The sequence below is a fragment of the Plectrocnemia conspersa genome, unplaced genomic scaffold (assembly GCF_051122295.1).
Source record: "Plectrocnemia conspersa isolate PC_06_02 unplaced genomic scaffold, ASM5112229v1 ptg000001l, whole genome shotgun sequence".
Lineage (NCBI taxonomy): Eukaryota > Metazoa > Arthropoda > Insecta > Trichoptera > Polycentropodidae > Plectrocnemia > Plectrocnemia conspersa.
In genome coordinates, this window is record NW_028277165.1 from 10,389,405 (window position 1) to 10,403,469 (window position 14,065).

Consider the following 14,065-nt stretch of genomic DNA (forward strand, 5'->3'; position numbering starts at 1 on the left):
TATCCAGCAGTGTTAATTATAAACGGACCATAAACGCTCCAAAATATTAGAATGAAAATCATAAATCCTCTATAAATAAATTACTAACCTATAAAGGTCGCTATTGAAAATACAAACATTGCGTAGGTTGGATGAACGACTTTCCCTAAAATGTCAATATTGAATAACGCTCAGATTTGATACCCAAATATAATTTTATGGTTCAGATTATTTGCTTTGTATATGATACGCAAATATCTTACAAGTGGCATAATACATACACTTCAAAGTTTATTAATTAAAAAAGTAACAACCTTTGCCGCACGAATAAAATAAATATGCTTTTACCGGAGAGGCGAGAGTTTTCCTCTACACATCGAGCAGCAGGAAAACTTACTAGTATTGGACAACTTTTTTAATTATCTCCTCGCCCACAAATGACAATTGCAAAACCCAGACCGGCTCGAATCGATTTCTTCTCTTGTTTTTGATACATTAACCTAGTTAGGTGAAAAAAATCGTGGGCGAATAACCATCGATTACCTCACGGCTCGATTGTGCATGATATGATTTGTTACAAGGCGAAAATGGTCACTGATTGCGACACGACAAGAGTAGAACTAGTTGGCATGTTGAATAAAAACGTCAAAAGTAACACGGGACCGTCTCGCACAGATATGAAGGTACACATATGCGGAAATCCCATAAGACTAACCCGCACGTTCGACTTCGCTGACCCAAAAAACTAGAAATGATTCGATTAGCCGACAGTAAGAGTGGACACAATTTTACACGCAAAAAAGCTCTCGAGGGCCGCGTAAAGAACGTTACACAATATCGGCAGTGGAAACGGTGCCAAAACCAATTGTTAACGTAATTCGTTATGTTTATGTGCGCCAATTAATTTTTTCAACGGTTGGTCACCTTCGTGAAGTGGGACGAGCTGGTTATCGTAATCAACACTAATTTCACTAATCGGGGGTTCATTTAACTCGTCACTCACTCCTGTGCCTCTAGGGTCGCTCTAAATATTTGAATTCAAGCCAAAGATACTCGTAAAAAAGGCATTGTTGAGTGACATCTGTGCATTAGTTATGTTAAATTTAGCGATTTTAATTCGACTGCACTCGACATTTACAACGTGTAAGTAAATATAAATATAACTAATCAAATAGAAAATTGAGCGTTGATACAATTGTTATGAATCGTAAGCATTTCGTTTAGATATTTGCTTCGAATGTGATAAGGAAATAATTTGTGCAGGCGAAGTGGAAAATTATCAGCAAATATAATATTGCCACCATTTCCTTGATATGCGTGTTTAATCATATAATTATACCAGTAAGGGTTAATTATTATTTATGTAAAACACTCGAATACTTCTGACTATGTACATACATATGTATAAGAACGATAGATCAGTGTTATAGTCAGTGAATTATATAATGTTTTTTTTATCACGTCTAAAAATACAATTGAAATTAGTGATTATTGAACAGATTAGGTTTTCCCAGAGTTCCCCAATCTAACGGAGGAATATCGCGATGAGTTATTAAAATAAATCGATCTAGATCGTGCACTGACACATATCGATTGTATTTCACTAATTTACAGACTATGTGTTGATTGTATTTACGCATTGGGCTAACGCCAGATTTACAATATATACGTTTAAGATATCTGTCAAAAGCCTATTTAGAATATTACCAATATCCTCCGAAATACACGATAAAAATCAGCGTGTCATATATTCCAATATGTTTTATTACACATTGATCGCCTCAAGGGTCGTATAAATAAGATTAACGACGACAATTTAGCGCAGTTAGCGCGTGTCGACGTACTAGTAAATCGCGTTCGTTATGTTGAGAAACGCAGCTAGACATTTATGCGTTCGACAAGATTAATCCCTGCTAGGGGGATATAGATTGAGATTTTATTCAATATATACAGCATGACCGCAGGCGGTAGCGATTCGAACAGGTGTAAGAAGGCCAAGGCGCGAAAATATAGCAAAGACAAAAAATAACGCGCATCGGGAGATGAATAGAAAGGGCCACGCGCTGAACAATGGGGATGAGATAAAACCGACATAGAATGCAAAATAGAGCTTCTGTGTTCGAAAAGATGCGGCCGAACATGGGAAAATAGAGGAAAACGGTCACGTGCCGATATAACGTAGCATACTCGATGCATATATTATACATACATTTATGTTAAGGTACGAATACATATGGAGGTGAGAATGATTATATAATCACAGAGCCGCATTTATGTATTGATATTTTATATTAAATATAAATATAATATACGTGATGTATAAGAAAGTAAAAGGTTCTCAACATAATATGAGTTATAGTCCTCGCTATTGTGCCCTTGTGTTAAATACGGTCATTCTTTATTTTTTACTTTGGTTAAGAAAGAATGATCTTTGTGTCATGCTTTGTATTATATATAATATATTAGAAAAATTCCAGAGGATTTTTATTTAGTTAAAAAAGAGCACTGAAAAGCTGGAACTCTTATTTAAATCATAAAAATTTAATATATGTATTAATATCTATATTATTTTAATGCCAAATCGTTCACAATTGAGTAAGGAATAAAAAATGGGATATTATTGTGTATTTGTCAATTATGTTATCCACGAGATTAATTTTATAGTTTGTTGGTTATAACTAATCATCAGTCCAAAAACCTTATAGAAAAATTCGAAATAGGTGCAATAAATCGGTTTAAGGTTAAAAATAATGTGTTACCTGACAAAAACAGTCGTTTACCTGGCAAAAAACCGCTATTAACCAAATAAGTGGATCTAAACGGATGAAATGGGCCAATCAACACAAAAGTGTACTGTTTTTAATTAAGTAAGAGTGAAGCTCTATGATTAGAGTAAAATAAATTTATACTGGTAAAAATACAGCGAAATCAACGGAACAGTGAAGGCTACAGATTATAATTCTGATTTTTTTCAATCCATCGATGGAAAAGCACTTGGGCTTAAATTTTAACTACAATTTCAAGGATGTTTCAGGATCTATTCATCGTAATGTTTTTTTTTTCATAAATATTATCAATATAATAACAATAAGATAAAACAACAATAATACTTCATTAAAATATTTCAGAATGTAATTATTTCAGAATTTCAGGTCTAGAAAAATCATTAATGAAACCGACCAAATATATATTTGGGGCATATTTAATTCCGTCCGGCAGTGACCGCAAGAATTAGGTAGATTGCTGTATATAAATGTGTAAAAAAAGTTTTTTTTTAATTTGTATATTATATGGATAGGCTTACCATACGACCCAGTTTGACCGGGATCGTCCCGGTGTGATCGGGATTGTTTCAAGACTACCTTTTTTAGTTAGCTCCCGCAGCATTCCTAAATGAACAAATATTTCCAAGATGATCGATTTTAGCTTCCTCAACATCTCAAATTCAACAAAAAAAAAATCCGAAATAAGCTTTTTTAAGGTCTTTATGTGTTATCCTTTTTTACCAGAATTAGCTAATGCATATTCACAACTTGAATATAAATTAAACGAAAAAATACAACGGAATAATATCGTAAAGTATGAATTTTCAGTATTCTCAAACACAACTGGGTCGAAAGCTCATGTTTTACAGGTTGACCGACCCAATACACATAATACTAATCTACATATACTAATATTGACATTTGTTTTCGTTAAAATAAATTGAATTTGTGAAATTTTTGTGTCCGCAATCATCATGTCCGGAATTTTTATGTCCGCAATATTCGGTTATAAAATGTACTAGAGAATTTAATCATGTAATTAAAAAATATATGACTGAGCTTTTTTCAAAAATAATGGGTACAGGATTACGGAAAGTCAAATCGTTAAATTTTAATAATCTTATTACGCAAAGTGTCGGAAACTCGAGGGTCGTCAGAAAATCGACATCTAAGAATTTGTTTTTTTTTATGTATTATATTTTCAACATTACCTTACACAAGCAAGATTGAATCGAAAATCGCTTGCGAAGACATCCACGAACGCACTAGCCGAACCCCATGGAGGCACACGGGTCGTATTGATTTTTTTGCTTTATTTCCCCAGCGAAAAGCGGCTTTTTATAAACCGAGCATTGAAATTGAATATCAAACACACTTAGGAGGCGTAGGATACTTTAATTACTTTTGCCACTGGCTCGTAAAATCTCAAATTTGCTTAATCCCGGACTTTGAAGATAGATGTAGCGATCCGGCCCTGCTTTATGAGTTCAATTAACACCGCCTCGCTGCAAGAACAAACAACGCGGTGCAAAATATTCCGCTCTCACGTGACGCGAATGCATCGGAAGGCCACGTGCTGCTCATTGCTCGATTCACCTCAACATCTCAAAGTCGGTTGAGTTGTTTTTAGACCACGCCGGTTTCTGTTGAGCAGATAAATGATAACCCCTGCCGAGCGAACGAGTTCTTATCTAACGTACGAGTGGACGCGTTTCGAGAAGATAATCGATAATATCGTTAGATACACAACGTGATGAATTGCCACAAGGTGTTTGTAAATCGGCCATCAAAGGGGTATCTAAAGCCCAATTAGCGGCTAGCGAAAACATAAATCTTGACTGTGTAACGTAAGAAGTTAGCAAATTTGCAAAGTTACAATCCGCGGGGAGCGCGTAAATACGTAAACTCAAGCGTATGTATATGTTATATTATATTATACGTAACACGCAACGAATCAGAGTGGCGCAAACAATAATACTGTCTGAATTAAATGTGATAAATCTCTATATTTTATATATGCATATGAATGACGAACTATAATCAAAAGGCAAACATCAAGATGCAAATAAATTTATAAGTGACTGCAGAAAATCCTGAGATAAGTTTAAATTTGACGCAGCAACTTCCTCGTTATTTTGGAGTCCAAGGGCGATAAATATTACCTTACACGAAAGGCGACCTTCGTTAGGAACCTTAGAAGCAGACCGTAACTCGTCACGCATCCACGGTAACAATATTTCGGGCGCAAGGGCGGTTTTAGTTAGGCGTTTGAATTTTTTTGTATAAAATATTCTGAAGGAAACGGACATTATATATCATGTCTACGTAATAAGAAAATGAGAAAAACTGAAGTTTAGATCGATTCGAACGTTGGCTGCATTTTCGGATAAGAAACGCCGACTGTCAAAAGCTGTAAAAGCGTTTATGGACAAACTGCAGTCGAAACCGCGAATTTGCGCCGCTGCTTAAAGTAAATGCTACACGAAACTTCTCGTGACTCCAAAGCGGCTGCAATTTATGGTTGGTAAAATGCAAAATTTACGATTGGAATAAGAGCGCTCTCGAACGATGGAATCGAGGAAATGGGTTGAGATGCGCTATGTAAGATAAGGTGCGGCTTACCTTAAATTAAACTGTAGTACACGAGTTGTTTATAGTTTTTTAAGATAAATCTTCATATAATGTTATATAATCGAAGCTCTTGAAATTTTCATATTTACTTATGAGTATCGTTACGCGAACGCAGTTCGTTCTGATTAACTAAGGTCAAACCCGGTGCGATAATGCGATTCGATGAACGCACGAGCGACATTGAAACCAAGTCGATTACATAAATATAAGATAAAAAGAAACATATCCACATCCTCCGATTTGTCTCAGACGTCAGACGAACACATGCATTATGCGTATAAATAACGCACGTGTGTCGAGGGGTCGCAGATGATAGTAGGTAGATACGCGAATACGCGTGTGTCGGCTGCGACGTCGCAGCATCAATTTGGATCAATTCTCTTCGTCAATAAGTACCAATTGAGCCCTGCGCGCTCGCCCAAACGCGTTTAGGTGTCAATTTGAATTGTTTGATTTATACAAACGAGACACACGCGGTCACATGCGAATTGTTCACCTTTATCGACGACGAGAAAAATGAAAGCATCAATGTCATCAATGGATTTAATACCGTAGAAGTTGTAAATACCTCTTTATCTTTCAATATAAAATGATGTATATGCGACGAGCGTTTAGCGTTATATCACTATATGAAAATTGCAACTGATAAGCTATGATAAGCCACTTCAAATGCGATTTAAGTTTTTAACGTAACGCATCCATCCATCAACGTCTCAATTAAGATTTGTATGCAAAAAAATCAATTCAAAATTTGTAAAGCATTATTATGAATTAATTCCAATCAAAATGCCACAAAAGCTGCTTTGACCTTTTTTGTTTGTCAAAACTTGCACGTCATAAAAACGTCGAATGAATGAAGTTTAAAATAGCGTAGATTCTACGCTATTTTAAACTTCATTCTCTACGCCGTAGAGAATGAACAATTCTACGATAAATATATTTAGTTCAATAGCAATATAACAATGCGAAGGAATTCGAAGAATCGACTATAATTTTATTTTATTCCAAGCGCCGATTATCCCCTTTACAATTGGATATTTATACCTAGAAGCCGCTTCGGCGAGAACAATCTGCGCAATATCTTATATATAATGATATAATGTTATGTTAAGACATAAAAAAATACTTTTACGGAATACGCCATACGTTATATTGACGATACGTATCTTAGTAATATTATTGAAATATTAATTGGAAGTATTTGGTACAAAACAATACAATTAATGTCATAAAAAGCGAAAGAGTTTTTTTTTTTTTTGTAAATCTATTGTATTTAGATATTTTTTAAAACTTAACCGACGGGTCAGATAGTTTCTACTCGTTACGTTTAATGCTGGTAATCCACGTGACGGGTAGAATTTAGATGTTTTGATTTCGGATGCATGATTTCTGAAATGGTCCCGATTTGTTCAAAGTAAGTCAGTGGCTGCCAACCTTTTATATATATTGTTTTAACAATTTACTGATTTTATCAATGCGAATACAAAAATGTTGGCTAATAAAAAAAAATGAATATTTAAAAAAGTTTTTATTCTAATATAGCAAATAAGTATTCAATATGTAGTAACAAAGATAATTCAAAAGTCTCAATTGAATGGAACGTCTTGTGCTTATTAGTAATTATGAAAATGCTGTTTCACGTAGGTATATTTTCACAAAAGGAATTAAGGTTACCAATGCTAATTTTGCGATTAGCTGGTATCCTCGCTGTCGCCTTATCCAATATTCTGAAAGGCTTTTAAATGAAATTTCACTTCAAGGGAATTATCTGATCTAATATATAATATTTTTTTCGAGGTTCCCACAGAAAATATATTTTATGGATGCAAATGGTATATTCATACAATTGTACTTTTGATCCTTATTGAAGTCTGGGAAATATTTATTGAACAATCGATTCAGTAACCAGTCATATAACAAATATATATCAGCACGATAGACTAGTGGTATAAGCCGGTGACTAATAACCGAAAGAGTGGGGTTGGAATCTCATTTGAATTCGCAATTTCCTTCAGTCGAGAAGCACAGACTAGGTTTTTAGATATTGATTTATAAAATTAAAAATGTTCTAAAACATGTTGTAAAAAATGTTTTCCATTTAATCACTATTGTGTTAAATACAAATTTTCGATCAATAAATGCACGGATACGGTCAGATAAAAATATTTTATCTGTATGTGCACCGCTTGCTGCACCTCTTCGCTGGACCTAAGCCTCTTTGATCGGTTAAAGAAATAAATGTATAGTGTCTTTTAATTTCTGTTATGTTTAGAATATCTGAATTAGTAATTACAGAAATCCGACCGATTATCGCCGATTAGGTTTTCTTAGATATTCCTAATATCTTGATGATTAAATAAAATAAAATCGAGCTAGATTAATGAAATATGCAGCAAACTTTTATTTCAGTCAGGTACTACTTAGTAGTTGTAACACTTGGGTTAATGCCTTTCATGTTTCAACATAAGATTTATAAAAGTTTTACGATTATTTTCAGTAGAACTTTAAGTTCGGATCTCATCTTTTTGCAAAAAATGTTAAATGGTTTACAACCCTTTTTACGAAATTAACACTACATTAAGAAACGGTATCACATGTGCACACTCTGAACCATTTTGACTATTCTAATCATCTCTGCAATATTAAAATAAATATATGACTAGAGTCGGCGATATCTGAGGGAATCTGACATATCTTGCCACACCTCAGTCTTATTACCCATTAATTGAATATTTAACTACTTCGTGGAGCTTTCCATCTCCATTATCATATACGGTCGCCATCCATTAGAGTTAAAGTTTTTTTAATTGGTATGTGTTTCTTGCCAAGCAAAAAATATGTTGTGTATGCATCATACGTACGTATTCTCCCGAATAATTACATAACCTCCGGCGATGCTCGCTCTCGCACGTAGCCCATTTTTTTCTACTATAACACCGAAAAAATCAATCGCCACACGTCCGTGCGAAGGTCGAGCGTTGACATCGTTCCGAAGATCCCGAGGACTCGAAACGGCTGGATCTGGAAGAATGCCAGATAGCTCGCTCACGCACGTGTACCGTAGCACTCATCACGCATATTCTACAGTGCGTAGACACTAAAAGCAGCTGCATTTTCAGCTGGGAAACTTTGACAGATACACCCCATTTTCGCGCAATGATTAATGATCGACGATCTGACCTACCGCAACGCTTACAAACAAAGTTACGTAACAGAAATCCGTCAACAAGGTCGAAATCCAAATTTCTCGTAAAGTGGGTTAAGTTTTTCTTACGCCGCCGGCTCAATTGTTGCTCGAGGCGTTTTCGCGTCATACCCAAGAGTGGATAATTAATATGACGAGCGTGTCTAAGCGTCGTATAATTGGATCTAGAATACCTGACCTCCGAAAATAGTCTTCGATTTTCAATTTTCCGAATGGGCGTGCCACTTCATGTTGAAAGCCTTCATCAGAGCTCATTATATGCATGGAAGGGTTCGTCGCTGCGGAGACTCCTTGATTATATGTTTGCTATACACACTTAGGTATTGAATATATTTAGTATTTTCAAAACAAACATTTTCCGAGACGGAGGAGTGCGAAAATTTGAGGAATTTTCCTTGCGAGGAAAAATAAGAACCCTTCGCTTATCTTTCGCAGACTTAACGTGACGGAAAAAATGCCCGGCACTCTATTACAGCCTCGCTCAAATTTCAACGTTTGGAAGACACTGGGGAGAAATATCTAGAGCGTTATTATCTCGACAGTGTTGGTATTGAGAAAAATAGGTATGTTTTTAAATTAAAAATAACATAAACACAATTGAGTAAAAACATACTGAAAATTGCCTCCAGTGATAATTGTTATCAGAACTATGAACGTAAATATTTATGTTAACAGCAATTTTCAAAATCAAATTTACGATGATTTAGATAATAATTAATCAACAACCAGCAACAACACATTCTTGCAATCAATATCGTGTTTTTAATACTACTTCTTATATTATGATATTATATACTCGTTTACGTAATACGGAGCACGTTTTTATGTTATAATAATAATAACTACATCGTGTGATTTGAACGAAAAACACATTTTTGTCATATTATGTCTAAATAAATGAAAAATTTCGTGACAAGATAATTTTTATTATAATTTTAATATTTCCTATACTGTGATGTACACTGGGTATACATGCAATCTTAATTTGAAAATATCTCTATAAATATGTCAAATAAAATAAAATGTTTAGAAATACATACGTGATACATTTACATATAACTAACTATCGGAAGTAAGAAAAAAAAATCTGTTAACAAAATCGGTTATCAATAATTCACATTAGTGTTTCTAGTCAATTTTCTGCTTCAATTTGATTTTTAATGACTGTTATTATAATTATTTTGTTATAATATTCACTATGTTTTACATATTTTTACACGTGCACTAATATACATCGCCGGAGGATTCGAATTTTTTTGTAAGGGATATGTTAAGGATGGGGTTGAGCATAAAGTATTGGTTAAAACATTTATCATACATAATTCATATTAAACTATGTTACATAAAGCTATGTCGATCTGGTGCTTTTTATATGTTCCAGTTCTATTTTTTTACGGAAGAAATTATTCAAACATCAAATAGCAAAAGCGACTTATTTATTCCAAAATATATAAAAAGTGGACTTTGGAAAATTGGTGAAGCAAAATTTTTGACAAAAAGTCAGTTTCTCCAAACAAGGACAGAAGAACGCCAAAGAGCAAATTTGTTTACAACCAACAATATGGAGTTGGGGATTTGGTCATAATCGAATGATAATTGGATGCAAAACGGTAGTTGAAAAATATTAAAATCACCCAAAACTAGCTAGATTTCGTTTACTAGGTTCTAATTTTTATTTTTAACATGATAACGACACCAAACACGACCAAAGTAATAAAAAAAATACTTAGGATATTTAGAAGCGAAAATTTAATTGAAAGCCCTAATTTGGCTGCCACAAAACCTTGATTTCAACATAATCAAGCTTTTATGGAAACCCTTATAAAAAAGAGTCAGTAAAAATGACACTATGATACTCCTGTTGAATTATTTGTCCAAATCAACATAAGTGATACAATACAGAAATTGTTTGTGCCTGAAATAATTAAGTTCTTATTACAGGTATATATTTTGTAAAATATATGTTTAAGTAAATACTGAATGAATAGTAATAATAATAATTTAACGGTATTTTGAATTATTCTTACTTTTCCCGTTTTTTATTCGTTTATGTATGGCATTTTCAATTGACGCTTCATCATCCTTAATTGGCTTCTTAGACGATGGGACAATAAGGTAAGCGCGATTTTTGCGCTCCTTACATCAGCGAGTACTGAATAAATAAAATAATATTTTAAGCTTATTTTTAATTATTTTCCCTAAATCATAGTTGTGTGAGGTGACCCCTTTCATTTCGGAAACATTGCTCTTTTACTTGCACATGTAGTGGATGGGTGCTGAGAAGCTATGATTAGGGAGTGTCACGCTTGAGGTAAAATACAAATAGATCGAGAGGACTAGACTCAAAATTCAATTTGGAGGCTATGTGAACTTGTCATTAGTGTATTTTCAAAGCTTTACATAATGCGTTAATAAAATAATACGCATTCAAAATAGTACATCACGCAGCGAACAAATAGTTTAGAACCATATTGTGTTATTGATGAGAAAAGTGGTAGCTCAAGCTAAACATAAAAGAGAAAGCATTGAAGGCTTGCAACTTTTACCACTGAAGAAAACACTGATTTGATTCACGATATGATCATAGCAGATCGGTAATCAAGGTTCAAGAAATAGTAGATGCTGTAAGCATCTATGGACATTTGAGTTTGGTTTTGAAACGCGAAAGGAGTATTACATTTTGAACCGAAACATCTTTCTTATTCACTGGATTCTAGATCAATCAGACTTCAATCTATTTCCGAACCTTTAACTCCTGGGAGAGCTACGATTTTCCTCCACCGAAGAAGTTGTAGCAGTCACAATTATATTTTGCAGAGCATGCCATTACAGCATTGATGGACCAAGTTAAAAGGGGATTATGTTGAAAACACTGTAAAAAAACAAGTGTATACGTGTCAATATACACGAAATTCAGAGAGAGACAGACAGACACAATTGCGCCGGAAACGTCGTCACCATAATTTCCTCGACGTTTTCGTCTAGTTCGCGATGATTAATAGGCGATTACGGCGGCAATAAATCATGACTGGCGAATCCGTTTAATGGTCACCGCACACCTGCCGGCGAAAACCTCTCGTCGAATTTTGCATTCAGGTAGTGAACCACCTCTCTCCATTACAATTCGAGTCGAGTAAATGCACCTGACGATTTTGCAACTTTATAATACAGGATTTTGAATTGATCACTCAACTCATCTTTGAACATTTTAGATACTAAGGAAAGCTCGAGAGACGATTGACATTTTTCAGCGTCCGTATAAATAAACGAGGAGAGCGAAAACGTCTAGAAATTCGCCAACGCGTTCACGCGCCATATGCGTGAAAGCACATTTTTAGGCTTCGCCTGTTTCTAAACGCTTCATTATCTACAACTATATAACTGTCGCGTTACATAATTGCCCTAAGACGCCAAAAATCTCGCACGCTCCCATTCCAACATATACTAATGATTTTAAACACTTTTGTAGATAGATAATTCAATTGTGCAAACACACAGAATTAATTCAAGGGTAACTTTATTATCTCAGAGGACGCTTATCAAACGTGAATCGCTATGAACCGATAGGGCACATTATGAAATACTTTGCTGAGCAGATTAGGTAAGGTATAATAAAGATAAAAAATGAGCATTTTAATAGTTACTGTCATCGGTCATAACAAGTATATATATTAATGTCGAACGACGCACCAAGCTCTCACAATTTATTGTACGGTTAAGGACTATTATTATATATATATAATAATACATATACAGTACATGATTATAGATTGAAGAATAAAATATATTATTGCTCATATCGTATCGAATAGGAGTCCAGACGTGGAAAAATCCTATTTAATTTCTCCGATTCGTCCGAGGGGATATCATCTCTGAGAGTAGCTATGACAAGTAAGTCAATCCGACGTGGAAATTGAAAGGGAGGCTGAGAGAGATTTAACACATCGCTGGATATAAATTACCGGGATTATACGGGTAAAAATCTAGTTATTAGATTTAACGTCTAGCTATCGCGCATTCGATCGATCGCTCGGAATATTGTCATTCGTCAAATTTCAATCAAGCGCCGATTCGATCTAACGCAACGGACGCAATTTGTCAATTTGACGTTCAGTTAATTGGATGGAAATCAGAGGCTAACATCGTACCATATCTAAATTCGCGTGCGGTAGATACGAAATATAATTTCGCTGCTGCTGCTGCTGCTGTTACACCGAATCGATATGTCTGGGTAAGAAAAAGTACGAAAAAGATATGATAAAGTTTGCTCGCTGGTCCGCAGCTTACAACAGACGAACTAATGACGCCATTCAAAGAACGGACGACTCCGGGATTACAAACAACGGACTACGTGCGAGGACTATTGCAATATGCCGTTGTCGTAACGCTTCTCCCTAACAACCCTACCAATCTGTTTCGGGATAAAAAGTTAATCAGATAACGCAGCTTTTCTCTGCTCAAAGAGAAGGTATTAACATCTAAAAACGACTTTACGCATAAAACAATTTGCATAGCGTTTGTATGTAACTAAGCAAACTTGCTACAGATTCAAAATACGTTAAACTTCAATTTAATCATATGCGAAAATATCGAATATCTGCATGGGGATTATTTCATATAATTATACACAATCCACTCCCGCATATATCGTGCCAAAAACGTATGAAATTAGACGCATAATATTGCGATTTTAAGTGAAAACACGCGTGCTTAATTTTAGCGTGCGATATTTATAGTGAACTAGAGTATTTTTGTATTAGCACAAAAAGAACTGTCGTTTTTATAATAGACTAATAAACTCGCAGCTGTATTTATTATCAAAGGTATCACATTAGTTTTAAGTATGTATACCTATAAAATATTTATTAAGTTAACCCTTATACTAATAGCTTTTACGTTTTATGATAAAGCATCCACTTTCTAAAAGCCCTATGTATCCTCATATTTCGTTTGAACTTCAATTCTCGAGCGTGCGTCCCACGCAAAATATTAGCTCATGTAATGGATTTCCAAGTTAGGCGAAGTCTAACATGCATTATATATTACACACTAAATATTTATTTTTCATAAGTTGAACGTGTAGTGTTCAGGGAATGTAATTGATCGGTAATTATAGTGCAAGCTCTAATTACGATAAAACGACATGCATATCTACTGATAACGTCAGCATATCCATCATAAAAAGAATATACTATACTTCAATAACGTAATAAGATAATGAGCCATTAATGCTAATGAAAAAATATATATTGATTATTTCAATACGGCAGTTATCGTGTCCACAGTTTCAAAATGTTTTTTAACCCTCAGCTTTTTTTCTCCAGTAATTTCAAGTAATGTTTTTTTTTATATTTTGAATATCCTCAATCTTAAAACAAGATGGCGAATCAAACTGGTTAACGAATTAAGGCGATATTTTTACAATGTCTACCTTTAGAAAAAATATGTAATAAAAAAATTGTTGTCCGCAAAAAAATACGTTTTA

The 14,065-nt window shown here is 34.4% G+C and overlaps 1 protein-coding gene across 3 annotated transcripts in view; it reads right to left on the reverse strand.

Moving 5' to 3' along the window:
- LOC148238791 (hypoxia-inducible factor 1-alpha-like) overlaps positions 1-14,065 on the reverse strand; it is a 146,714-nt gene that overhangs the window by 17,183 nt on the left and 115,466 nt on the right. The gene's annotated exons all lie outside the window — the stretch shown is intronic.